We start from the raw sequence: 27,071 nt of genomic DNA on the forward strand, positions 1-27,071 counted from the left end.
TAATTATTGTAAAAATGAAGCACTTTTTTATTACATTATTTTCACTGGAGTTCCTCTTTAAACAGGGAATTCCTATCCCGTGTTTACTTCCGAATTAGCAACAAATCTCATTGCTAAACTCGGGGTCTACAGTGCGGTGGGGGGAGGGGGGTGGCAGAGAGAGCGTTCCTTTTCTTCTTTCTCTGCCTTAAAGAGTTAAACATTCAGGTATGCAAGTGACCGTTTCTCTCCAATCAGGACCTAGTCAGATTATTATAGCGTAATGTTCACTGATAAGAAATTAGGCCTGGAACCAACCCAGTAGCAGCACTTTTCTAACCGCTTGTGATTTGAAAAGCTCTTGCTAATGTAAGGCTAGGGGTGCGATCCCACTAGAGGGATGTGATTTTATAAAAATCCCCCATAGCATTGCATTAGCAAGAGCTTTACAAATCACTAGCGCTTAGAAAAAGCGGCTAGTGGGTCCCAGTCCTTACAGCCATAAAATTTGAGCATGACGAGAACAGCTTCTGAGAGCAAGGACTAGATTCAAACATGTCAATAGCTGACACATTTAAGCTTCTGGGACAGTGAAAGACTGTGTGAAAAACTGCATCATTCAAATGAGATAAAACATTAACCACTTCAGGACCACAGTCTTTTCGCCCCTTAAGGACCAGAGCCTTTTTCTCCATTCAGACCACTGCAGCTTTCACGGTTTAATGCTCGGTCATACAACCTACCACCTAAATGAATTTTACCTCCTTTTCTTGTCACTAATACAGCTTTCTTTTGATGCTATTTGATTGCTCCTGCGAGTTTTACTTTTTATTATATTCATCAAAAAAGACATGAATTTTGGCAAAAAAATGATTTTTTTAACTTTCTGTGCTGACATTTTTCAAATAAAGTAAAATTTCTGTATACATGCAGCGCAAAAAATGTGGACAAACATGTTTTTGATAAAAAAAAACCCATTCAGTGTATATTTATTGGTTTGGGTAAAAGTTATAGCGTTTACAAACTATGGTGCCAAAAGTGAATTTTCCCATTTTCAAGCATCTCTGACTTTTCTGCGCACCTGTCAGGTTTCATGAGGGGCTAAAATTCCAGGATAGTACAAATACCCCCCAAATGACCCCATTTTGGAAAGAAGACATCCCAAAGTATTCAGTGAGAGGCATGGTGAGTTCATAGAAGATTTTATTTTTTGTCACAAGTTAGCGGAAAATGACACTTTCTGACAAAAAAAAGAAAAAAAAAAAAGTTTCCATTTCTTCTAACTTGCAACAAAAAAAAATGAAATCTGCCACGGACTCACTATGCTCCTCTCTGAATACCTTGAAGTGTCTACTTTCCAAAATGGGGTCATTTGTGGGGTGTGTTCACTGTCCTGGCATTTTGGGGGGTGCCTAATTGTAAGCACCCCTGTAAAGCCTAAAGATGCTCATTGGACTTTTGGCCCCTTAGCGCAGTTAGGCTGCAAAAAAGTGCCACACATGTGGTATTGCCGTACTCAGGAGAAGTAGTATAATGTGTTTTGGGGTGTATTTTTACACATACCCATGCTGGGTGGGAGAAATATCTCCATAAATGACAATTGTTTTTTTTTTTTTTTTACACACAATTGTCTATTTATAGAGATATTTCTGCCACTCAGCATGGGTATGTGGAAAAATACACCCCAAAACACATTATACTACTTCTCCTGAGTACGGCGATACCACATGTGTGGCACTTTTTTGCACCCTAACTGCGCTAAGGGGCCCAAAGTTCAATGAGTACCTTTAGGATTTCACAGGTCATTTTGAGAAATTTCGTTTCAAGACTACTCCTCGCGGTTTAGGGCCCCTAAAATGCCAGGACAGTATAGGAACCCCACAAATTACCCCATTTTAGAAAGAAGACACCCCAAGGTATTCCGTTAGGAGGATGGTGAGTTCATAGAAGATTTTTTTTTTTTGTCACAAGTTAGCGGAAATTGATTTTAATTGTTTTTTTTCACAAAGTGTCATTTTCCGCTAACTTATGACAAAAAATAAAATCTTCTATGAACTCACCATACTCCTAACGGAATACCTTGGGGTGTCTTCTTTCTAAAATGGGGTCATTTGTGGGGTTCCTATACTGCCCTGGCATTTTAGGGGCCCTAAACCGTGAGGAGTAGTCTTGAAACCAAATGTCGCAAAATGACCTGTGAAATCCTAAAGGTACTCATTGGACTTTGGGCTTCTTAGCGCACTTAGGGTGCAAAAAAGTGCCACACATGTGGTACCGCCGTACTCAGGAGAAGTAGTATAATGTGTTTTGGGGTGTATTTTTACACATACCCATGCTGGGTGGGAGAAATATCTCTGTAAATGACAATTGTTTGATTTTTTTTTACACACAATTGTCCTTTTACAGAGAGATTTCTCCCACCCAGCATGGGTATGTGTAAAAATACACCCCAAAACACAATATACTACTTCTTCTGAGTACGGCGATACCACGTGTGACACTTTTTTGCAACCTAGGTGCGCTAAGGGGCCTAACGTCCTATTCACAGGTCATTTTGAGGCCTTTGGATTCTAGACTACTGCTCACGGTTTAGGGCCCCTTAAATGCCAGGGCAGTATAGGAACCCCACAAGTGACCCCATTTTAGAAAGAAGACACCCCAAGGTATTCTGTTAGGAGTATGGTGAGTTCATAGAAGATTTTTTTTTGTCACAAGTTAGCGGAAAATGACACTTTGTGAAAAAAAAAACAATACATATCAATTTCCGCTAACTTGTGACAAAAAATAAAATCTTCTATGAACTCATCATACACCTAACAGAATACCTTGGGGTGTCTTCTTTCTAAAATGGGGTCACTTGTGGGGTTCCTATACTGCCCTGGCATTTTACGGGCCCAAAACTGTGAGTAGTCTGGAAACCAAATTTCTCAAAATGACTGATCAGGGGTATAAGCATCTGCAAATTTTGATGACAGGTGGTCTATGAGGGGGCAAATTTTGTGGAACCGGTCATAAGCAGGGTGGCCTCTTAGATGACAGGATGTTTTGGGCCTGATCTGATGGATAGGAGTGCTAGGGGGTGACAGGAGGTGATTGATGGGTGTCTCAGGGAGCGGTTAGAGGGGAAAATAGATGCAATCAATGCACTGGGGAGGTGATCGGAAGGGGGTCTGAGGGGGACCTGAGGGTTTGGCCGAGTGATCAGGAGCCCACACGGGGCAAATTAGGGCCTGATCTGATGGGTAGGTGTGCTAGGGGGTGACAGGAGGTGATTGATGGGTGTCTCAAGGTGTGATTAGAGGGGGGAAATAGATGCAAGCAATGCACTAGCGAGGTGATCAGGGCTGGGGTCTGAGGACGTTCTGAGGTGTGGGCGGGTGATTGGGTGCCCGCAAGGGGCAGATTAGGGTCTAATCTGATGGGTAACCGTGACAGGTGGTGATAGGGGGTGATTGATGGGTAATTAGTGGGTGTTTAGAGGAGAGAATAGATGTAAACAATGGATTTGGGAGGTGATCTGATGTCGGATCTGCGGGCGATCTATTGGTGTGGGTGGGTGATCAGATTGCCCGCAAGGGGCAGGTTAGGGGCTGATTGATGGGTGGCAGTGACAGGGGGTGATTGATGGGTGGCAGTGACAGGGGGTGATTGATAGGTGATTGACAGGAGATCAGTGGGTTATTACAGGGAATAACAGATGTAAATATTGCACTGGCGAATTGATAAAGGGGGGTCTGAGGGCAATCTGAGCGTGTGGGCGGGTGATTGGGTGCCCGCAAGGGGTAGATTAGGGTCTAATCTGATGGGTAACAGTGACAGGTGGTGATAGGGGGTGATTGATAGGTGATTGATGGGTAATTAGTGGGTGTTTAGAGGAGAGAATAGATGTAAACAATGGATTTGGGAAGTGATCTGATGTCGGATCTGCGGGCGATCTATTGGTGTGGGTGGGTGATCAGATTGCCCGCAAGGGGCAGGTTAGGGGCTGATTGATGGGTAGCAGAGACAGGGGGTGATTGACTGGTGATTGACGGGTGATTGACGGGTGATTGACAGGTGATCAGGGGGGATAGATGCATACAGTACACGGGGGGAGGGGTCTGGGGGGGGGTCTGGGGAGAATCTGAGGGGTGGGGGGTGATCAGGAGGGGGCAGTGGGCAGGGGGGGGGATAAAAAAAAAAATAGCGTTGACAGATAGTGACAGGGAGTGATTGATGGGTGATTAGGGGGGTGACTGGGTGCAAACAGTGGTCTGGGGGGTGGGCAGGGGGGGGTCTGAGGGGTGCTGTGGGCGATCAGGGGGCAGGGGGGGGGGGAAATCAGTGTGCTTGGGTGCAGACTAGGGTGGCTGCAGCCTGCCCTGGTGGTCCCTCGGACACTGGGATCACCAGGGCAGGAGGCAGCCAGTATAATAGGCTTTGTATACATTACAAAGCCTATTATACTATTTCCATGCGGCGATCCGGGTGCTAGTAACCCGCCGGCGCTTCCGAACGGCCGGCGGGTTACTACGAGCGGTGGGCGGAGCCAGTCCCCGGCGGCTGATCGCGTCACGAATGACGCGATCGCCGCATAGCCACCCACGCAGCCGCCCCCGCCGATGGGCGTATTGCGGTCGTTTGCAGGGCCGGCCCGCCCATGAGGCGGGGTGAGGCGGGTTCCTCGGGGGGCAAGATTTGGAGGGGCGGCATCAGGCATAACAGGAAGTGACTGCGCCTGGTCCTTGCCGCCTTCTAGTCTGACTGCCTGGAGAGGAGCATTCTGCGGGGCTGTCTCTATTTGGGGGGGCTCTCCCGCAATCCCGGGAACCCCCCCTTCTGTCCCGGTGGCTTGGCAGAGTTGGGGGCGAAAAAAAAAATGATCACGGAGCCAGCAGCTCCATTACGGCAAGCAGGAGCTTCATTCCTCCCCCTACTGTGTGTGCGTGTGTACAATTCACACTCCGCCCCCTCGCACAGTGCGGGAACATCAATACTTACTCCTCTCTCTACATGGAAATGCTGCTTGCCGTTCTCTCCCGGCTTATTGCTGGACTAGTTTACCTGTGTATCAAGCAGTGTCTCTGGGGAGGGGATGAAGCAGAACGGAGGTTTCACACGGAGGTTTTGCTTCAGATGACGGAGCTGGGACGAGTAAGCAAACAGATGCAATATATACTGTCTGCAGATAAGATCACTTTGCAGGGGCAGCGGTGTGCTTTGTCCCACTCTCAGCCTGCCTGATTTATTGCCTCAATAAAAACGTCCTATTTCCTCCTTCACTCTTTTCACTTTCCTTCACTCTCTCACTGTTTCCTTATCCTATCTTGTTTTTTTTCTTCGTCTTTCCCTTCCTCCCCATCTCTATCCTTTGCTTCTCTATTGCTCCTCTCACTCCCCTTTCCTCTCAATTTTGAGGAGAAGGAAACCTGATAATCTGCACTGATATCTCACTCTCTGTCCCCCTCTTCTTCTCTACCAATCTCTCTTCTTTCCTCTGCTCTGTGTCCTCATTCTTTCCTTCTCTTACTCTCTCTCCCCCCCCCCCCCTTGTTTGCAATAATTGTCCCCTCTTTTGCTCTTTTTCTAATCTTCCTTTCTCTTATACATAGCTCCCAACAGCCTCTTTTGGAGTAGAGATGTTGCGAACTGTTCGCTCGGCGAACATCTCTGGGGCTTTTACTACTTCCGGGTCGCACTGACCCGGAGTAGTACGCCTGCGCTGCCCGGCGAAGCGCGTCCTAGATCGCGCTCCTGTTGCCGGGCACTCTCTGCGCATGAGCGGGACGTCGTTCATGACGTCACGCACATGCGCAGAGAGTGCCCGGCAACAGGAGTGCGATCTAGGACGCGCTTCGCCGGGCAGCGCAGGCGTACTACTCCGGGTCAGAGCGACCCGGAAGTAGTAAATGCCCCATGTATTCAGAGATGTTCGCCGGCGAACGGTTCGGGAACCGTTCGCTACATCTCTACTTTGGAGGGATAGTCCCTCTTTGGGAGCCCTGTCCCTCTGTCCCTCTTTCCTCCTCATTTGTCCCTCTTTCAGGACTTTGTCACTCTTTCTATGTAAATATATATACCGGTATTTCTCTACTAAAAAAAGTGTTCAATTAACTAAACTTTATTCCCATCCTTTAAATTGATATATTGCTGATTTTAAAATGTTAATATGAAGGAAAATTAACCAGGATAGAAAGGACCAATCTTTATGGTATACGTGACTTGGGGTGTGACGAGGGTGTGATCAGGGGTGTGGCAGGGGCATGGCTTAAGTGTCCCTCTTTCTCATCTCAAAAAGTTGGGAGGCCTAAGAGAGTGAGTGCTGGTTGATGGGCTGCTTCCTCAATTTGCCTGCAGGCTGCAGTGCAGACTCTGCAGTGAAGTCCTGGCTGTGACGCCTCCGTGCCTGCACACACCGTGAGTCATTGACCCGGCCGCCCGGACTGTGTTCTGCCTGGGACCCGCCCCCAACTAAGCTGTGCAGTGCACCGCACGTCAGTTCTGCTGCCACGTGCCACCCACCGTGATGCCGCCGGGCCAGCCGCCCTAGAGGGGGTGCGCTGTATGGAGGGGAGAACCGCAGCCGCGGGGAGGTCAGCCCGACCTCTCCCTCCCTCCCTCTCCCAGGGCTGGTCTCCGTGCTCCCCCCTCCAGACTTGACATAGAGCAATGTGCAGGGAAGCCTGTACTAAATGACTCACCTCCCTGCGTTCCCATCGCCGCTCAGTCGCCGCTGGTCTTCTGTTCTCCGCATACGCTGATACACACACTGCTTCCGGCTACAGGAAGCAGTGTGTGTATCAGCGTATGCGGAGAGAAGAAGACCAGCGGCGACTGAGCGGCGATGGGAACGCAGGGAGGTGAGTCGTTTAGTACAGGCTTCCCTGCACATTGCTCTATGTCAAGTCTGGAGGGGGGAGCACAGAGACCAGCCCTGGGAGAGGGAGGGAGGGAGAGGTCGGGCTGCCCTCCCCGCGGCTCTCCCCTCCTTTAGGGGGGCAGCTACTTATCTAATCTATACTGGGGGGCAGCTACCTATCTAACCTATACTGGGGTAACCTACCTAATCTAACCTATAATGTGGGGCACCTACCTAATCTAACCTATACTGGGGGGCACCTACCTAATCTAACCTATACTGGGGGGCACCTACCTAATCTAACCTATACGGGGGGGCACCTACCTATCTAACCTACAATGGAGGTACCTACCAATCTAACCTATACTGAGGGCAGCTACCTATGTAATCTATACTGGGGCACCTACCTATCTAACTTGTATTGGGGCACCTACCTACCTACCTAGCTAGCCTACCTAGTGGAGTGGGACCGAGTTGGTTTGCTGAGACAGTGTGTTGGTTGGGTCAGGTGCACCGTGTTGGGTGGAATCGTCACGATTCCTCTCCACACCCAACCAACACACTGTCTCAGCAAACCAACTCGGTCCCACTCCCTGGATTATACATGATTCATTTAAATCCTCTAACACATCCACTTCTAAGATGAGGGCTAAAGCCTGGTACACACGTTCAATTATGATTGGCCAATCACTGACCAATTTTACCACCTGCGTCATGTAGTATGAGGCTGGGCAGCAGATATTGCGCACTATGAGCAGATTTTGTAGGTATCCCTTATACTACATGAAGGAAGGTGGTAAAATTGGTCAATGATTGGCCAATCGTAATTGAAAGTGTGTAATCAGGCTTAATTCCGCTAAGAAAGACAGGAGGGAGAACAAGCAGATGGAGACAGACAGGGATATAGAGGGGGGGGGGGGGGGGATCGGCTGCATCCCCCTCCGTTCCTAGTAATTCCTCCGGTGGCGGCGACATGGTATTCAAGCTATGAGGGTGCCCTTTGAACCTCACGCTGCACGCAGTACGCTTTGCGCTGGCGCTCCCTTCCTATCATAATTGTGCGCCTGGCTGACGCGTCCCAGGCGCACATTGATTATCACGAGGGGAGCGTCAGCGTCAAGCCGGCAAAGCGTACTGCGTGCAGCGTGAGGGTCAAAGGGCACCCTCATAGCTTGAATACCATGTCGCCGCCGCCGCCGCCACCACCGGGGAAATTACTTGGAATGGAGGAGGGACGCAGCCACAAGGGAGGTGCGGTAAGAGCCCACACACCTCCCCATACACACAGCGCCCCTCCCCCCAGCTAGGCCTTATTTTCGGAGTAGGCGTTATATTTCAAGCATGCTTGAAATATAAGGGAGGCCTTATTTTTGGGGTAGGTCTTATTTTAGGGGAAAGACGGTATTACTTGTTTACCAGATAAATATAAAGGATTTTTAATTTTATGCCCAATAGTTACACTTTAACCACTTGATGACTGAGGGTTTTTTCCCCTTGTGGACCAGAGCCATTTTCAACTGTCAGCGCTCCTCCCTTTCTTTCGCCAATAACTTAATTACTACTAATCACAGCAGAATGATCTATATCTTGTTTTTCTCGCCATTAATTAGGCTTTCTTTGGGAGGTACAGTATGCTAAGAATTATTTTATCCTAAATGCATTTTAACATGAATAATAATAAAAAAAATGAAAAAAATGCATCTTTTCTCAGTTTTTGGCCATTATAGTGTTAAAACAGTGTTAAACTAAAACGTTCTACTATAGATAAAAGGCACACATTTTATTTGTCCGTTTGTCCCGGTTATTGCAACGACATAAATATTAAAAAAAAGTTCGTCCCTAAGGTAGCTACACATACATACAATATATATATATATAATTTTTATTTTTTGTAAAAATGTATGTATGTGTATATATATATATATATATATATATATATATATATATATATATATATATATATATATATTTTATTTTTATTTTTTTTCTCGTAAATTTGTTCCCCCCCCCCTATATAAAAAAATATTTGGGTACTATGGGAGGGTGTGGGAGGGAAATAGTTAATTATAAAAGTCAGTGTGGGGATTTTTATTAAATAAAAATGAATTTTGGTGTAATATACTATTTGGCCACAAGATGTCCTCAGTAATTATTTCCTATTCATGTACGGAAGCACGTGAATCGGAGGTAATATGTGGCAGTGTAACAACAGGAAGATACAATGAATGCCGGAGTCTCGTAGATGCCGGTATTCATTGAATCGGGAACTTTTTATTTTATTCTGGGACTTTTGATGATTGATTTATAAATGGAAATTGCGTTCCCATCCATTCACCTCCCCGCTAAGCGGCGGCAACGGCTGCACGCCACTGCACAGTTGTATTCACGGCCCTGGTGCATCCTGTGAACTTTGCAGGGACGTGAATATACTGCACGCCGCGCAACAAGTAGTTAAAGAGAAACTCCAACCAAGAATTGAACTTTATCCCAATCAGTAGCTCATACCCCCTTTTACATGAGAAATACAATGATTTTCACAAACAGACCATCAGGGGGCGCTGTGTGACTAATTTTGTGCTGAAACCCCTCCCACAAGAGGCTCTGAATATTGGTACTCTGGGCAAACTGCCACAATGTAACAATGTTCACAGACAGGAAATGGCTGTTTAAAGCTGTCTGTAACAGCCAGAGCAGCTAGAAACAGCTACATAACTTGCCCACAGTAAAAATGTCACCATGTAATACATGTCAGAATGTGAATCTGGGAGAGGAAAGATTTTACAATGAGCAAACACTGACTAATTCATTTATACATAATTATTGTAAAAATGAAGCACTTTTTTTTATTAAATTATTTTCACTGGAGTTCCTCTTTAAGTCTATTTTGGCCAAATTTATAATAATATCAGAGCAGCTAAACTTTTTTTTGTTGTTGTACCTTTATAAACTACCGTATATACTCGCATATAAGCCGACCCGCATATAAGCCGACCCCCCAACTTTCACCTCAGATATCAGGATAAAGTGATTGACTCGCATATAGGCCGAGGGTAGGACATTGCAACAGCCACCCCTATATAAAATAAAATAATCACCCCATGTGAAATGCAAGAATCACTCCAGTACAACTGGCATAAGGTTTCTATAACCCCCAAATTAATTGCAACAACCACCCAAAATGAAGCTATCACCTCTATGCGCAATGCAAGGAACAGATGTCTGCAGCACTGTAATAAGATCTATTAATGGTACATGTAGGAGCACAAGATAATATAGTATAGCAGTTATGAGGCTGACAGGTGGCTGTGGACACGGACACACACACACACACACACACACACACACACACACACACACACACACACACACACACGTCATGCCTACTTGCTCCCAGTGCTTACCAGTAGCTCATAAAGATAGAGGACATCTGTCCAGCCTACTTTTTCCCTGCTCTCACAGGACAGCTATCCTGCCTGCTTTTGTCCCCCCGAGTGACCGTGTGTGCAGGATTGCCTGCTTTTGTCCCCCGAGTGGCTGTGTGCAGGCTCACCTGTTCAGGATCGGGTCCTGCAGGATCCATGGGTGATCGTGCTGGAAAGCGAGACATGAGCTCCTCCACTTGCGGGTCCCGCTTTGCCTGCACGTGGGTGGCCAGGGCGCTTGAAGAATCCGATCGGGGAACAGAGAGGAGAGAGTTCCCCGATCGGATTCTTCAAGCGCCCTGGCCACCCACGTGCAGGCAAAGCGGGACCCGCAAGTGGAGGAGCTCATGTCCCGCTTTCCAGCACGATCACCCATGGATCCTGCAGGCGCCGATCCTGAACAGGTGAGCCTGCACACACGGCCACTCGGGGGGACAAAGGCAGGCAAGCCTGAACGCATACGGCCACTCGGGTGGGGACAAAAACAGGCGGCCCTGGACTGGACACTTTGGTGACTCGCATATAAGCCGAGGGGGGCACTTTTGAGCACATTTTTTGTGCTCAAAAATTCGGCTTATATGCGAGTATATACGGTAAATGTTAAAAACCACTAATCATAGTTCCATCTTAGCTCGCACCTCTCTAAACAAAAACTATTTTCAATTAAAAAAAAAAAAAATCCCATCCCTACTCCCGACTGCACATACATATATACACATATACAGAACGCTAACTACTGATTTCAAGAGACTCTCTCTCAGCGGCTCTTAATTGCCTGTTTTGTCGCCGCGGCGGGCTCTGGCGTTTATTAACCCCACCAAACGATTCTCATTCTTGTGTCTTAAATCAATCAATGAGGAGAGGCCTGCGATTCCTTATTTCAATAATCCTGGTAATTTGCTCTTTCAGTAAAAAGGTTTCGCTAGCATCTTCCCTCCCAATGATTTCTTTTCTTATGCTAAAGAGTTTGGAATATTTTTTTTTCCCCTGCCAAGATATTTATGCTGCAATGCAGCCTGAGCTCAGGCACCAAAAATAGACATATCAAAAGTTCTTTTAAAGAACATTAATGACAATGTGTGCACTGCATATCTCGGGAAAAGTTTTGGATAGAAAAAGGAGGCAATTATGGTTATTTCTTTGACGCACTTGATTTTTAGCAAATTCCTTCCAGACAAACCTGAGCGTGCCAGGGAATGGAATCAGATCTGGTTGCTTTTTCAAGATTATGTTTAAAGGGATCCGTTTATTTGGCAGAGAGATATCTAAATAGTAGGGGCGGATTCTGGCATTTTATGCCCACCTATATGCTGTACCCATCTCTTACACCAATTTGGCAGTGGGCATTTAAAGTGTAACTGTCCGGCATAAAATCAAAAATGAATTCTTTATTTTTATCTGGTAAACAAGTAATAAGGATGCTAACCAGGCAATCCAAAAGTTAAAAAATCACTATTACTTTTCCTGATAAATGATCATTCCCCAAATTACCCGACTGTTATTTGGTACATCTGCCACAAAAAGGAAGTTGCAGGGCATGCTGGGTTGACTTTTTTTGCTTCTTCACTTTCTGCTTGGATAATGCATCCTGATTGGCTGAAGCCTCTTTCCTTCCTGTTTTCCCCTCCCACACCTCTGTTCCTCTCTGATTGGCCAATATTTCTCATGCTGAGACAATGCACTTCCTATTGCAGAGCTGGGTGGGAGTGCCTGAAGACTGGGAGGAGGGAGGGAAATACATACACAATCAGGCCGAGGAGAGTAAGGGAGGAAAGGACTTCAGGATTGGCTTCAAAATAGACACTGTTAAAATGGAGAATCCTAAGAAGGCTTTTCTCTCTTTTTTACTATAGAAAAATCACTAAAATCAAAATGTGGACAGTGCCGCACATATGTTATGTAAGTAGAGCAAGTTATATATGTGATTTTTTTTCTGAGATAGTATGGCTGACAGCTCCTCTTTAAAAGATTAGTCAAGTATAATTTTGCGGATCCCAAAATGTTGGACATGTGGCCTGTGTGTGCGTTTCCAAAACTCCTTTTACACACATGCGTAGAACCTTCCTGGCAACAGATGTGCAATGGTGGCACACTGATAAAACTGCACATGCTCAGTAGCTGCAACTGGAGTCCCAGTGGCAGCTCTTTTGGAGGGGCTTGAAAGACTACAGGATGGGGCAAGCTAGAAGAAGAAGCTCCAGATAATTGAAAATCTACTTTTTGTTCCAATTCAGGTGTACCTTAAAAATCTGCATATTCCCTCACTTACCTGAAGAGATGTATGATGGGAGCGTCTCTTGGCGTGAAGCTAAATATCTTCAAGTAAATTCTGTATTTAAGTACACCAGAGATCTTTACTAAAGATTTGATACTTGCTCAGTCGCGTCAGTCCGAGTCTACTGCGCATGCGCCGGTAAGTATCAAATCTTTCGTTATTAAAGATCTCTGGTACACTCTGATTTTAGGGTCTAAAAGTGGTACCATTTTTTCATGTGCTTTTAGACCCTAAAAGCATGAAAAAAATACCACGAGAGTCTGCAACTTCCCTCCCTGGGCTCCAGCGCTGAAGTACTCCCTCCGTCCTCCGGGTGGCGCTGTAACCCTATAGTGAGTTTCCAGACTGTCGCCATGACAACAGACGGCAATCTCACCAGGGGGAAGCAGAGCCTCAGAGGAGCAGAAGAAGAATGGCGGTCGATGTTGGGATCCTCCAGGAGGTAAGTTGAAACGCCTGCTGAGCGCTTGGCTCTGCATAGATCCTCTGGCAGCTACCCTGAGTGTAGGTTAGGGTTACCGCTTTGAGCTGTGGTTTTCCGCCCCGACTGTAGCTCGGGGTTACTGCCAAGGAGGTTAGAAAGCAAAATGACTAAGATTTTTACATAGTTACATAGTTATTTTGGTTGAAAAAAGACATACGTCCATCGAGTTCAACCAGTATAAAGTACAACACCAGCCTGCTCCCTCACATATCCCTGTTGATCCAGAGGAAGGCGAAAAAACCCTTACAAGGCATGGTTCAATTAGCCCCTAAAGGGAAAAATTCCTTCCCGACTCCAGATGGCAATCAGATAAAATCCCTGGATCAACATCATTAGGCATTACCTAGTAATTGTAGCCATGGATGTCTTTCAACGCAAGGAAAGCATCTGAGCCCCCTTTAAATGCAGGTATAGAGTTTGCCATAACGACTTCCTGTGGCAATGCATTCCACATCTTAATCACTCTTACTGTAAAGAACCCTTTCCTAAATAAATGGTTAAAACGTTTTTCCTCCATGCGCAGATCATGTCCTCTAGTCCTTTGAGAAGGCCTAGGGACAAAAAGCTCATCCGCCAAGGTATTATATTGCCCTCTGATGTATTTATACATGTTAATTAGATCCCCTCTAAGGCGTCTTTTCTCTAGACTAAATAAACCCAGTTTATCTAACCTTTCTTGATAAGTGAGACCTTCCATCCCACGTATCAATTTTGTTGCTCGTCTCTGCACCTGCTCTAAAACTGCAATATCTTTTTTGTAATGTGGTGCCCAGAACTGAATTCCATATTCCAGATGTGGCCTTACTAGAGAGTTAAACAGGGGCAAGCCTTTTAGCCTTTTTAATATGGGAGCCTTTAGGCTACTTTACGAAAATGTGGTGGTAAAAATATAAAGTGCATGGTAACCAATGCTCGGAGCCTTGCAAATAAAATAGACGAACTAGAGTTCATTCTGAATGACAAAGGCTATGACATTGTGGGAATAACCGAGACATGGATGGATGAAAGCCATGACTGGATAGCTAACTGAAAAGGCTACAATGTGTTTAGGAGGGATAGAACAGGGAAAAAAGGTGGAGGGGTTTATCTCTTTGTTAAGAATTCTTTTACAGCTGTCCTCAACGATGAGATGGAGGAAGATTGCGAAGATGTGGAGTCCGTTTGGGTAAATATTCATGGTGGAAATAAAAGTTGCCAATTGCTTATTGGGGTATGCTACAGACCACCTCATATTAATGAAGCTGCAGAACTGCGATTACTACAGCAGATTGAAAAAGCTGCAAGTAAAAATGAGGTCATAATTATGGGCGACTTCAACTTTCCAGACATTGACTGGGGTATTGAGGCTACCCATTCTGGTAAATGCAGCAGATTTCTGGCAGCACTACAGGACAATTACTTGACTCAAATGGTAACGGAACCAACTAGGGGGAATGCGTTACTGGATCTGATCATTTCTAATAGACCAGATAATGTATCAAATGTGCAGGTTCAAGAACATTTGGGAAATAGTGATCACAACATGATAACGTTTGATCTGGTGACTGATAGGCCACGGGGCAGCGGGACCACTAAAACTATGAATTTTAAGAAAGCAAAGTTCAATCAAATTAGGCAGCGACTAAGTTTGGTGAACTGGGATAATGTACTACAAGGGGAGGACACTGAAGGGAAATGGCAAGCTTTTAAACTTATTCTCAATCAATATTGTAGTATGTATATCCCATATGGAAACAAAATGTCTAGGAATAAAAAAAAAAGGCCTCTATGGATGAATAGAAAGGTTAGGGATAAAATGAAGAGGAAAAAGAATGCCTATAAGGTCCTAAAACAGGAGGGGACCGAGGCTGCGCTAAGCAATTTTAAGGAGTGCAATAAAAATTGTAAAAAAGAAATTAGGCTGGCAAAGATCGAAGCTGAAAATCAAATCGCTAGGGATATCAAATCTAACCCAAAAAAGTTTTTCAAGTACATCAACTCTAAAAAAAGAAAGGTTGACTGTATAGGACTCCTAAAGGATGAGGGTGGGAACTCAATGGTGGATGACCAAGGTAAGGCAGAGTTATTAAATGCTTTCTTTGCTTCTGTCTTCACAAAGGAAACAGCACTGTTGCAAATTACAGAGGCAGAAGAGTCTCAATCTTCTAACTGTAATATTAAATACTTAACGCAGGAAGAAGTGAAGGCAAGACTAAATAAATTAAAAATAGACAAGGCACCTGGCCCGGATGGCATGCATCCTCAGGTCCTAAGGGAATTCAGAATCAGAATCACTTTATTTTCGCCAAGTACAGCAGGAGCTGTAATCGGAATTATTTGTGGTGCACATGGCATAGACAGAGTGTGAGACAGGCATAGACGTGGCATAGACAGAGTGTGGGACAGACGCACAACACGTACAATAGAAATGCAATAATCAGTTTGTATCTCGTATCGGCCATTTCACTGCTGAGTAACTGGTAATAAGGTACAGGTAGTGGCCACGAGTCCATTTTGGGTATCAGTCAGTCAGTCAAGGCGGGCATCGGCGGACACCGGTTGACCGACTCGGCTGGAGCACGCTGGTGTGCGGGCCAGACAGGGGGAGGTTGGAGTTCCGTAGCCGAACAGCTTGGGGGAAGAAGGTGTTCCTCCGCCTGGTGGTTTTGGATGGTATAGTCCTGTAGCGACGGCCCAGCGGGAGGAGCTTGAAGTAGTGGCTCCCTGGGTGAGAGGGGTCGCAAGAAATCATGGTGGCCCTCTTCCTCATCCTAGCGGAGTAGAGGAGATCAAGAGGTGGAAGGGGAGATCCAATGATCTTCTCCGCATCCATTATGACTCTCTGTAGTTTGCGTTTGTCGCTGGCCGATGCGCCGGCGTACCAGACAATGACTGAGGAGCAGAGGATGGATTCTATGGTGGCGGAATAGAAGCTGGTCAGCAGCTCCCTGGGCATGCCAAATCTCTTCAGTTGGCGCAGAAAGAACAGCATCTGCTGGGATTTCTTCTGAATTCTGGTGGTGTTTTGTCCCCATTTCAGGTTGTTTGTGAGAGTCGTGCCGAGGAACCGAACAGATGTCACCATAGAGACTTCTGTACCCCCAATGAGGACTGGAGGGAGGGGAGGGTGGTTTCTCCTGAAATCAACGACTAGTTCCACAGTCTTTGCTGCATTGAGGACTAGGTTGTTGTCTTTGCACCAGTCACATATTCTCTCGACTTCGCTGCGGTACTCTTGCTCCCCGTTGCATCCAATTAGGCCGATGATCGTGGTGTCGTCTGCAAATTTGATGACTCGCACAGAGTCAGCGGATGAGATGCAGTTATTGGTATAGAGGGAGAACAGTAGAGGTGACAGAACACAGCCTTGTGGAGCCCCTTCAGTTATAGATAAACCCCTTTATCTTATCTTTTGTGACTCTCTTTCAACTGGCAGAGTCCCAGTGGATTGGCGTACAGCCCACGTTTTCCCATTATTTAAGAAGGGCAAAAAATCAGATCCAGGAAATTATAGACCTGTAAGCTTAACATCAGTTGTATGCAAACTATTTGAGGGGTTACTAAGAGATACTATACATGACTTCATAGTAGAAAATAATCTTATTTCTCAGCATCAACATGGGTTTACTAAAGACAGGTCCTGTTTGACTAACATGCTCAGCTTTTATGAGGTAGTGAATGCCAATATGGATATTGGGAATGCTGTAGATGTGATATACTTGGACTTTGCAAAGGACTTCGACACTGTTCCCCACAGAAGTCTGGTGCAAAAGTTGAGGATGTAAGGACTGGGGAAGAGTCTGTGTGCATGGATAGGGAACTGGCTAACGGACAGAAAACAGAGTTGTGGTCAATGGATTGTACTCAAAATGGGAGACTGTTAGCAGTGGGGTCCCACAGTGGTCTGTACTGGGTCCAGTGCTCTTCAATTTATTTATTAATGACCTAGTAGATGCAGTATTGAGCAATGTTGCTATTTTTGCAGATGATACAAAATTGTGCAGAATCATTAACTCTCAGGAAGATAGTGTCATATTGCAACAGGATCTGGATAGGATGGCTATATGGGCACATAAATGGCAGATGAAATTCAATGTTGAAAAATGTTAAGTCATGCATTTTGGTCTAGCACCATACAAAATAAATGGGATACAGTTGGGGACATCAAACTTGAAGAAGGACTTAGGAGTACTCATCGACAACAAGTTAAATAATCGTACTCAATGCCAAGCCGCTGCAGCTAAAGCTAACAAAATGTTGGGATGCATTAAAAGGGAAATGAAAAAACTCGAGATGCTAGCATAATATTGCCCCTGTTTAACTCTCTAGTAAGGCCACATCTGGAATATGGAATTCAGTTCTGGGCACCACATTACAAAAAAGATATTGCAGTTTTAGAGCAGGTGCAGAGATGAGCAACAAAATTGATATGTGGGATGGAAGGTCTCGCTTACCAAGAAAGGTTAGATAAACTGGGTTTATTTAGTCTAGAGAAAAGACGCCTTAGAGGAGATCTAATAACATGTATAAATACATCAGAGGGCAATATAATAGCTTGGCAGATTAGCTTTTTGTCCCTAGGCCTTCTCAAAGGACTAGAGGACATGATCTACGCATGGAGGAAAAAGGTTTTAGCCATTTATTTAGGAAAGGGTTTTTTACAGTAAGACTGATTAAGATGTGGACTGCATTGCCACAGGAAGTCGTTATGGAAAACTCTATACCTGCATTTAAAGAGACTCTGAAGCGAGAATAAATCTCGCTTCAGAGCTCATAGTTAGCAGGGGCATGTGTGCCCCTGCTAAACCGCCGCTATCGCGCCGCTAAACGGGGGTCCCTTCACCCTCAAACCCCCCACTGCAACACTTGGTCGCAGACTTGGTCGCTCCTGGAAGCAGGGCTAACGGCTGCAGCCCTGCCTCCAGTCGCGTCTATCAGCGGCGCATCGCCGCCTCCCCCCCGCCCCTCTCAGTGAAGAAAGACAGAGGGGCGGGGGAGAGGCGCGGAGATACGCGCTGACAGACGCGCGTGGTGCAGGGCTGCGGCGGTTAGCCCTGCCCCAACCAGGAAGCGCTCCCCGGCTGCACGGAGGGGATTTGTGGGTGAAGGGACCCCCGTTAAGCCGCAGGATAGCGGCGGTTTAGCAGGGGCACACATGCCCCTGCTATCTATGAGGTCTGAAGCGAGATTTATTCTCGCTTCAGACTCTCTTTAAAGGGGCTTAGATGCTTTCCTTGCGTTGAAAGACATCAATGCCTACAATTACTAGGTAATGCCTAATGATGTTGATCCAGGGATTTTTAGCTGATTGCCATCTGGAGTCGGGAAGGAATTTTTCCCTTTTGGGGCTAATTGGACCATGCCTTGTAAGGGTTTTTTCGCCTTCCTCTGGATCAACAGGGATATGTGAGGAAGCAGGCTGGAGTTGTACTTTGTACTGGTTGAACTCGATGGACGTATGTTTTTTTTCAACCATAATAACTATGTAACTATGTAACTATGAAATCCAAGTGGTTCTGGTTCTCCAAAACCCATTCCCCACATTCCCATAGCTTGCAACACAAGGTGTCAGTCGCGTTGCTATGCGATTCTCTATCCTGTGATTTGCATTGATAATAAATGGAAATCGCAATGTGTTTGCGTATTTTTGATTCTGCGATGAATCACAGCACACGACTAGAAACATCAACACACTTATGACCCTGTGGATCACATGACCATGAGTTGCCAAAAATGCTAGTGAAAACGCCAATGTGGAAAAGGGGCTTATGGATGAATTAAATGTATTGGCCAAGTTAAAGTTAACAATAGTTTGGATTACAGGTAAAGGTTGGTGTATAACGTTAGGTGAAAGGTCAGGGTTAGTGTTGGAGGTTGGGAGGGAAGGGTTCAAGTTTAGAGGAATAGTTACCACAACTGAGAGGGAAAAGGGCTTGGTGTTAGTAAGGGGTGGAGCTCTGTCTACCACCACTTTTCTGGCGGTTACACCTGCATGAAATAGCGGCACAAGGAAAGAGGAGCATGGAATGAAGCCGATATATCTCTAACCAATAAATACAGTTGTGCAAAAATATTTACAGTGGTAATGACAATACTAAAACTGGTAAATTTTACCGACATTTTACTACAACTAATCCTAACCCTACTTTTACCCAGAACCCTCCCCCCTCTGACGCCTAATCTTGAAACCCTCTTCCTGATGCCTAACCCTACAACTCCCCTTCCTGTCGTCTAACCCTAAAGCCCCATCTACACCATACAATTTTCTGTCTGATTCAATTCTACTCGATTCATTGATTCAATTCCATTCAATCCGACATGTTCGATTGGGATTCGATTCAATTTGCCATTGTTTTCCTGACACCTAACCCTAAAACACCCGTTCCTGACGACTCACCCTAACCCCCCTTCCTGATGACTAACCCTAAACCCCCCTCCAGGTGCCTAACCCTTAAATCCCCTCCCTGATGCCTTACCCTAAAACCCCCATTCCTGACACCTAACCCTAAACCCCCCATTCCTGACACCTAACCCTAAAACCCCCCTTCCTCATGCCTAACCCTAAACCCCCCCTTCATGATTCCTAACCCTCACCCCCCTCCTTTCTGATGTCTAACCCCAAAACCCCCCTTCCTGATGCCTAACCCTAAAACCCCCATTCCTGACACCTAACCCCAAAACCCCCCTTCCTGATGCCCAACTGGGGTACATCATGGAGCAGCTTTACTCTCACTAGCTTATTGACCAAGAGAGTGCATAAGGGTTGCCTGATTGGCAAAGAATTATCTGGCATGTGTAGGAGGCTATATAATAATCCAAACATTTATATAGCGCTTTTCTCCTGTCGGACTCAAAGCTGAACGCTGCACCTGCTGGGACGCGCTCAAGAGGCCACCCTGCAGTGTTAGGGAGTCTTGCCTTGAACTCCTTACTGAATCGGTACTGACCCTAGCCAGGATTCGAACCCTGGTCTCCCATGTCAAAGGCAGAGCTCTTAACCAGTACACTATCCAGCCATATATTCTTCCGAGCTTTTTTTCAGGCAAACAGTAAATGTCGCTAAGCGTCCGTGTGAACTGGCCCTTATTGCGAGTATTTGTCTCTTATTTGAAATTTTACTCAGATTTAATTTACAACACAGTGTAATATCTTGGTGCTTTACATATGAGTAACAATACTACTAATACTATTAGTAATAACAGCATATTACTTCATAGGGATTATAATCTAGCATTTCATACAGGAAGTGGTATCCTTTTGCTATAAGTAACTCCTCCGGCATGATGTGAAATGTCAGATCTTTAGCGTAGGTGACAGTGTGACAGCAGCAGGCCGTCTCCGTGTCACAGCGGTATTCCAGCGAAGGGAGCCGGTTACACCTGAAAGGTTAGCGCTGTAAGTTGACTTGTCAGCCAGTCCGCACGCCGGCACCGAGGCGCTTTGATACACAGCTGGCTGGACTCCCCAGTGACTCATCCTTTTCTATTCTTCAGGGAAGGATGTAGACAAAACGCTGCGATTTCACGGCTCGCTGCAGCCAAGAGGCTTTCCGAGGTACGTTTACAGCGCCGCTCCAAGTACAAGCGTTCCCTGACTCCTGTACGCTAGCCGGTGCCACAGCTTGTTTAGAGTTGTGCAGAAATTCCATTATTAGCTGATGTCAAATCACTTTTTAAGTTCCTTAGTCAAAAATCAAAAGACTGCTACTGCTGTAGGCTTAAATAGTCTGTGCAGAGAGGAAGTTCTGAGTTCAGGTCCACTTTAAAGGACACCCGAGGCGAACATAAACTAATGAAGTAAATAAGTGTATCCATCTTCCTTCTCCTAAAAATGACTTAAGATATTCCAGTGTTGTTTAATGTTTAAAACTACTTTTTAAGTTTTAACTGTTTTATTGTTTTTGCTCAATGACACATTCATTGAAGTATGGCAGAGCTAAAATCTATGAACCATTTACCCTTGTTATCTCTTTCCTGCTCTCAGAAGCCATTTTCTGCTAGGACAGTGTTTTATAGTTGTAATGTCTTATCAGTGAGGGTCACACTGTATTCTGACCCAGTCCTGACTCAGACAGGAACTGCCACTTACATACCTGATATTTAACGCTTTCAGGCAGGGAAAGAAAAAAAGGAACACAGCCTAGTTATTTGTGTGCTAGGCACTGTACATATACTGTACGTCTATCTCATCATGTCACCTCGGGTATCCTTTAAACACAACTGGCTAAAATGCCTATACACACACACAAACAACGATACTCATCCAAAAACGATTGTCTGTGTCTGTTGTGGACAAGCATTCCTGTTAAGTAAATGCTGATTAAGGGTGCATACACACAAGCAATTTTGATTAGCTGGTTTAAGCACCTCCAACAGATTTGGAATCCTATGAGCATATTATGTAGGTAAACTCTCATACTGCATATAGGTGGTAAAACTGGCCTGAGATTGACCAATCAAAACTGTGTGTGTGTGTGTGTATGTTCCCTAATAGAGGTGGTTGACGCAAATGCAAATAATTCAAACCTTGCATAATATAATGCAACTTGTTATTGGGATTAGGGATCATCAAAGATATGCAAAATTGGCAATTTATGGAATGAGGAGGAGGGGGAAGGGTAGCTGGCGGTGAGCTGCCAGAGGTTGTGTCTTTATACATAACACTGCCAGTTTTCCAGAAAGTCATTTCGGAGCTTGCTGGCCGTTATGCAGCGCTGGACCTGGGCGCTGCAATCAGAGTTGATAGAAATTTTTAAGCAAACATATGCAGCTTGAAATTGGACCAAACAATTTAAACCTGGGTTTAAACTGATTGGTCCATTTTTAAACTGCATACATTTGCATAAAAATTTGCATAATTTCAGAAGTATTTGCATCTCATGGATCATCCCCTAACTGGGATAAATAAAAAACATGTCTGAAAGTAGATTTGATTGGCCCAATAGAAATCTGCATACAACTTGCATAAAATTTACATACAAACAATCTCACTGGCCATCTCTATGGATTGGCTCCCTGGCAATTTATGGAATGGGGTGGGAGGGGGAAGGGTAGCCGACTGAGTTTTTTCATAACACAGTCTGTTTTCCAGTAGGTCATTTCGGAGCTAGCAATGATGGGAAGCAACGAACGAACCGGCTCGCGTCGCTCCCCCAAAGCAGGGGGGAACAATGGGATTGGCATAGCTGGGGGTGAGTGGATCCACCTGGCGAATCGCTTGCGGGTTGGAGGTCGCCGGCTGCCGTGCACACTCCTAATTATCAGCTGAGATGATCGTTATCGGCCGCCTTTACCACGTCCTAACCACAGGTTTTTTTTCCCCTTAAAAAGCAGAACAATTATCACATCATGCTCCTCCCATTCATTTGCCAACAACTTTATCGTTACTTATCACATCGAAATGATCTATATATTGTTTTAATCGCCACAAATTAGGCTTTCTTTGGGTGGTACTTTTTTTTCCTAAGAATTATTTTATATGCATTTTAAAGGGAATAATAAGAAAAACAATAATTTCTCAGTTTTCAGACATTATAATTTTAAAATAAAATTTAAAGCAAAACACACACTTTTGCCCATTTGTCTCAGTTATTACAATATTTAAATTTGTTTATCTGAAAATAAAGAGTTTTTTTTCCGTTTAGTGGTTTTTTTTTTATAAACTAGATCAATAATTACAAGCCTTTATTTACAAAAACTACAGTAATATACCCTTATGACATACATATTAAAAAGTCCTTAAGGTAACTCCTCTTCTTTTTTTTTTTTTAAATAATGTCTTTTTTTCACAAGTGTTATTTTGTTAACTATGGGGAAGGGGTGAAAGGGGTTAAACATTAACCACTTAAGGACCTGGGGATATTGCAGTGATCGGTGCTGCGTGGGCTCTACAGCCCGCAGCACCGATCACGTATGTGCCAGGGCGATCAGACTTCCCCCCCCTTTTTTCCCCACTAGGGGGATGTCCTGCTGGGGGGGGGTCTGATCACCGCCGGCTACCCGCACTTTCCGAGGGGGGCTCTTCAAAGCCCCCCTCCGCAGCGCTTTGCGCCCTCCCCGGCTTTCCCTCCCTCTCCCTCACCCTGTGAGCGGTGCAGGACGGAGTTCCGTCCTGCGCCGGATAGGCTTCTGCCTATCAGATGCCGGCGATCCCCGGCCAATCAGAGGCCGGGGATCGCCGATCTACGTCACGGCGGTGCTGCGCAGCAGCGCCGTGTGATGTAAACAGTGGGGATTTCTTCCCCGGATGTTTACGTTATGCGTGCGAGCCGCGATCGGCGGCTCGCACACTGTTCACGGAGGCAGTCTCCGTGAACTAGCATGGAAAGGCCGTTTCCATGCTATACCACTAACGACCCGCCGACGCCTATCGGCGTTAGGCGGTCATTAAGTGGTTAAACATGTATGTAATTTTTTTTATATAATATTGTATATGGGTGCACTTTTATTTTTTGGCCACAAGACGCCTCAGCTTTCTTTTAATTTTTGCAGGAATCACAGATGAAACAAGATAAGGGGAATAATGGCCACAGGAATCAGATGCTGAAGAGCAAGAAGTTAAAAAGGGCAGAAGGCAGCTGCGACAGAAGAGCGGGACGGGACTGTGGCAGCTAGCATCAGTGACAGCAGAGAAAAATGAGACAGGAGGAGGCAAGAATTGGCAACAGCAAAATAGGACAGTAGAGCAGGATAGGACAGGAGGCAGCAGGAATCAGAAACAGCAGAGCAGGATGGGACAGGAGGCAGCAGGAATCAGTGACAGCAGAGTAGGATGGGACAGTAGGCAGCAGGAATCCGTGACAGCAGAGTAGGATGGGACAGTAGGCAGCAGGTAGGCAGCAGGAATCCGTGACAGCAGAGTAGGATGGGACAGGAGGCAGCAGGAATCCGTGACAGCAGAGTAGGATGGGACAGGAGGCAGCAGGAATCTGTGACAGCAGAGTAGGATGGGACAGGAGGCAGCAGGAATCAGTGACAGCAGAGTAGGATGGGACAGTAGGCAGCAGGTAGGCAGCAGGAATCCGTGACAGCAGAGTAGGATGGGACAGGAGGCAGCAGGAAGCAGAGTAGGATGGGACTGCGGCAGCAGCAATCCATGATGGCAGAGAAAGATGGGTAGGGAGGCAGCAGACAGGATGGGGGACAGGAGGAGGCAGGAATCTGTAACAGCAAAGTAGGATGGGACAGGAAGCATGCAGGTATCAGTGACAGCAGAGCAAGGTGGGCATTTTGTAATAAATGTGGACAATGAAGTCTGAGGAGAACAAGAAAAAACTCTGCACAGCCACAACAAACAGTTGTTAGAGAAGGGTTACTATGAGTTCAGCAGAAACTTTCCCGTCTCCCGAGAAGCTAATAAGAAATCTAATCACTCCCCAGCACGGATACATGTACCTTTATTAAAGACACTCGCAGGCACTACACCCGCACTAAGCTGCACACTGCTGTTAATATTCTACACACCCTGTGGACAGGGGCAGCCAGTGCACAATGCAGACAATTTAACACTTCAGCAACTTTTCTAAATAATCAAAGTTTCCAAAGTTATCTAACACTATTCAACGTTTGATTTTGCATCTTTTTCGATAGGCAATTCTTTAGGTAGAATTTTTTTTTCCAATTCAGAAAATTCAGGAAATTTGATCAATATTTCTTATCTGTTGTGGTGGACACCCCCCGATCCCAATCAAAGTGAGCATCAATGGCAGGCATGTCCAAAGTCTGTCCCAAGGGCCAAATGTAGCCCGCTGAGCCATTTCTGGTGGCCCCAAAGCTTTCTACATATGTAAAAGGACAACTGAAGTGACAGGATGAGATAGACATGTGTATGTACAGTGAAAAGCACGCAAATGACTATGCTGTGTTCCTTTTTTTAATTTATCGTCCCAAAAGACTTAAACTTTAGGTATACAAGTGACAGTTTCTGTCCGGGTCGGGACCTGGTCAGACTATAGCATAACCTTCACTGATAAAGAATTACAGCCTTAAAACACTTTCCCGTCTGTAAATGGCTTCTGAGGAGCAGGAAAGAGATCAAAAGAGTCAATAATTCATAGATGTGCGCTCTGACATACTTCAATGCATGTGTCATTGAGCAGAGACAATGAAACAGTAAAAACCTATAAAATACAACCATAAGACATCTAAAAAAAATAAATAAAAAAAAAAATCATTTTTAGCAGGAGGAGGATGATAGATACAATTGTTTATCTCATCAGTTTATTTTCACCTCGGATGTCCTTGAATTCATGCGGCCCACAGGCCATAGCTGCAGTGCCGCATGCAGGAGCCAGCAGCCGTAACAGCCACCGATTAGCAGCTGCCACTGTGCCAGTAGCAGTAACAGCCACTGATTAGCAGCCACCACTGTGCCAGTAGCAGTAACAGCCACTGATTAGCAGCCACCACTGTGCCAGCAGCAGTAACAGCCACTGATTAGCAGCCACCACTGTGCCAGTAGCAGTAACAGCCACTGATTAGTAGCCACCACTGTGCCAGCAGCAGTAACAGCCACTGATTAGTAGCCACCACTGTGCCAGCAGCAGTAACAGCCACTGATTAGCAGCCGCCACTGTGCCAGAAGCAGTAACAGCCACCACTGTGCCAGCAGGAGTAACAGCCACTGATTAGCAGCCACCACTGTGCCAGCAGCAGTAACAGCCACCGATTACCAGTCGCCACTGTGCCAGCAGCAGTAACAGCCACTGATTAGCAGCCACCACTGTGCCAGCAGGAGTAACAGCCACTGATTAGCAGCCACCACTGTGCCAGCAGCAGTAACAGCCACTGATTAGCAGCCACCACTGTGCCAGCAGCAGTAACAGCCACTGATTAGCAGCCACCACTGTGCCAGCAGCATTACCAGCCACTGATTAGCAGCCACCACTGTGCCAGCAGCAGTAACAGCCACTGATTACCAGTCGCCACTGTGCCAGCAGCAGTAACAGCCACTGATTAGCAGCCACCACTGTGCCAGCAGCATTACCAGCCACTGATTAGCAGCCACCACTGTGCCAGCAGCAGTAACAGCCGCTGATTAGCAGCCACCACTGTGCCAGCAGCAGTAACAGCCACTGATTAGCAGCCACCACTGTGCCAGCAGCAGTAACAGCCACTGATTAGCAGCCACCACTGTGCCAGCAGCAGTAACAGCCACTGATTAGCAGCTGCCACTATGCCAGCAGCAGTAACAGCCACTGATTAGCAGCCACCACTGTGCCAGCAGCAGTAACAGCCACTGATTAGCAGCCACCACTGTGCCAGCAGCAGTAACAGCCACTGATTAGCAGCCACCACTGTGCCAGCAGCAGTAACAGCCACTGATTAGCAGCTGCCACTATGCCAGCAGCAGTAACAGCCACTGATTAGCAGCCACCACTGTGCCAGCAGCAGTAACAGCCACTGATTAGCAGCCACCACTGTGCCAGCAGCAGTAACAGCCACTAATTAGCAGCCGCCACTATCCAGCAGCAGTATCAGCCACTGATTAGCAGCCACCACTGTGCCAGCAGCAGTAACAGCCACTGATTAGCAGCCACCACTGTGCCAGCAGCAGTAACAGCCACTAATTAGCAGCCGCCACTATCCAGCAGCAGTAACAGCCACTGATTAGCAGCCACCACTGTGCCAGCAGCATTACCAGCCACTGATTAGCAGCCGCCACTGTGCCAGCAGCAGTAACAGCCGCTGATTAGCAGCCACCACTGTGCCAGCAGCAGTAACAGCCACTGATTAGCAGCCGCCACTGTGCCAGCAGCAGTAACAGCCACTAATTAGCAGCCGCCACTATCCAGCAGCAGTATCAGCCACTGATTAGCAGCCACCACTGTGCCAGTAGCAGTACCAGACACTGATTAGCAGCCACCACTGTGCCAGCAGCAGTAACAGCCACTGATTAGCAGCCACCACTGTGCCAGCAGCAGTAACAGCCACTGATTAGCAGCCACCACTGTGCCAGCAGCAGTAACAGCCACTGATTAGCAGCTGCCACTATGCCAGCAGCAGTAACAGCCACTGATTAGCAGCCACCACTGTGCCAGCAGCAGTAACAGCCACTGATTAGCAGCCACCACTGTGCCAGCAGCAGTAACAGCCA

General features: G+C 46.1%; 1 protein-coding gene across 1 annotated transcript in view; it reads right to left on the minus strand.

Moving 5' to 3' along the window:
- Positions 1–27,071, minus strand: part of URI1 (URI1 prefoldin like chaperone) — a 178,994-nt gene that overhangs the window by 69,049 nt on the left and 82,874 nt on the right. The gene's annotated exons all lie outside the window — the stretch shown is intronic.

The sequence above is a fragment of the Hyperolius riggenbachi genome, chromosome 11 (assembly GCF_040937935.1).
Source record: "Hyperolius riggenbachi isolate aHypRig1 chromosome 11, aHypRig1.pri, whole genome shotgun sequence".
NCBI lineage: Eukaryota > Metazoa > Chordata > Amphibia > Anura > Hyperoliidae > Hyperolius > Hyperolius riggenbachi.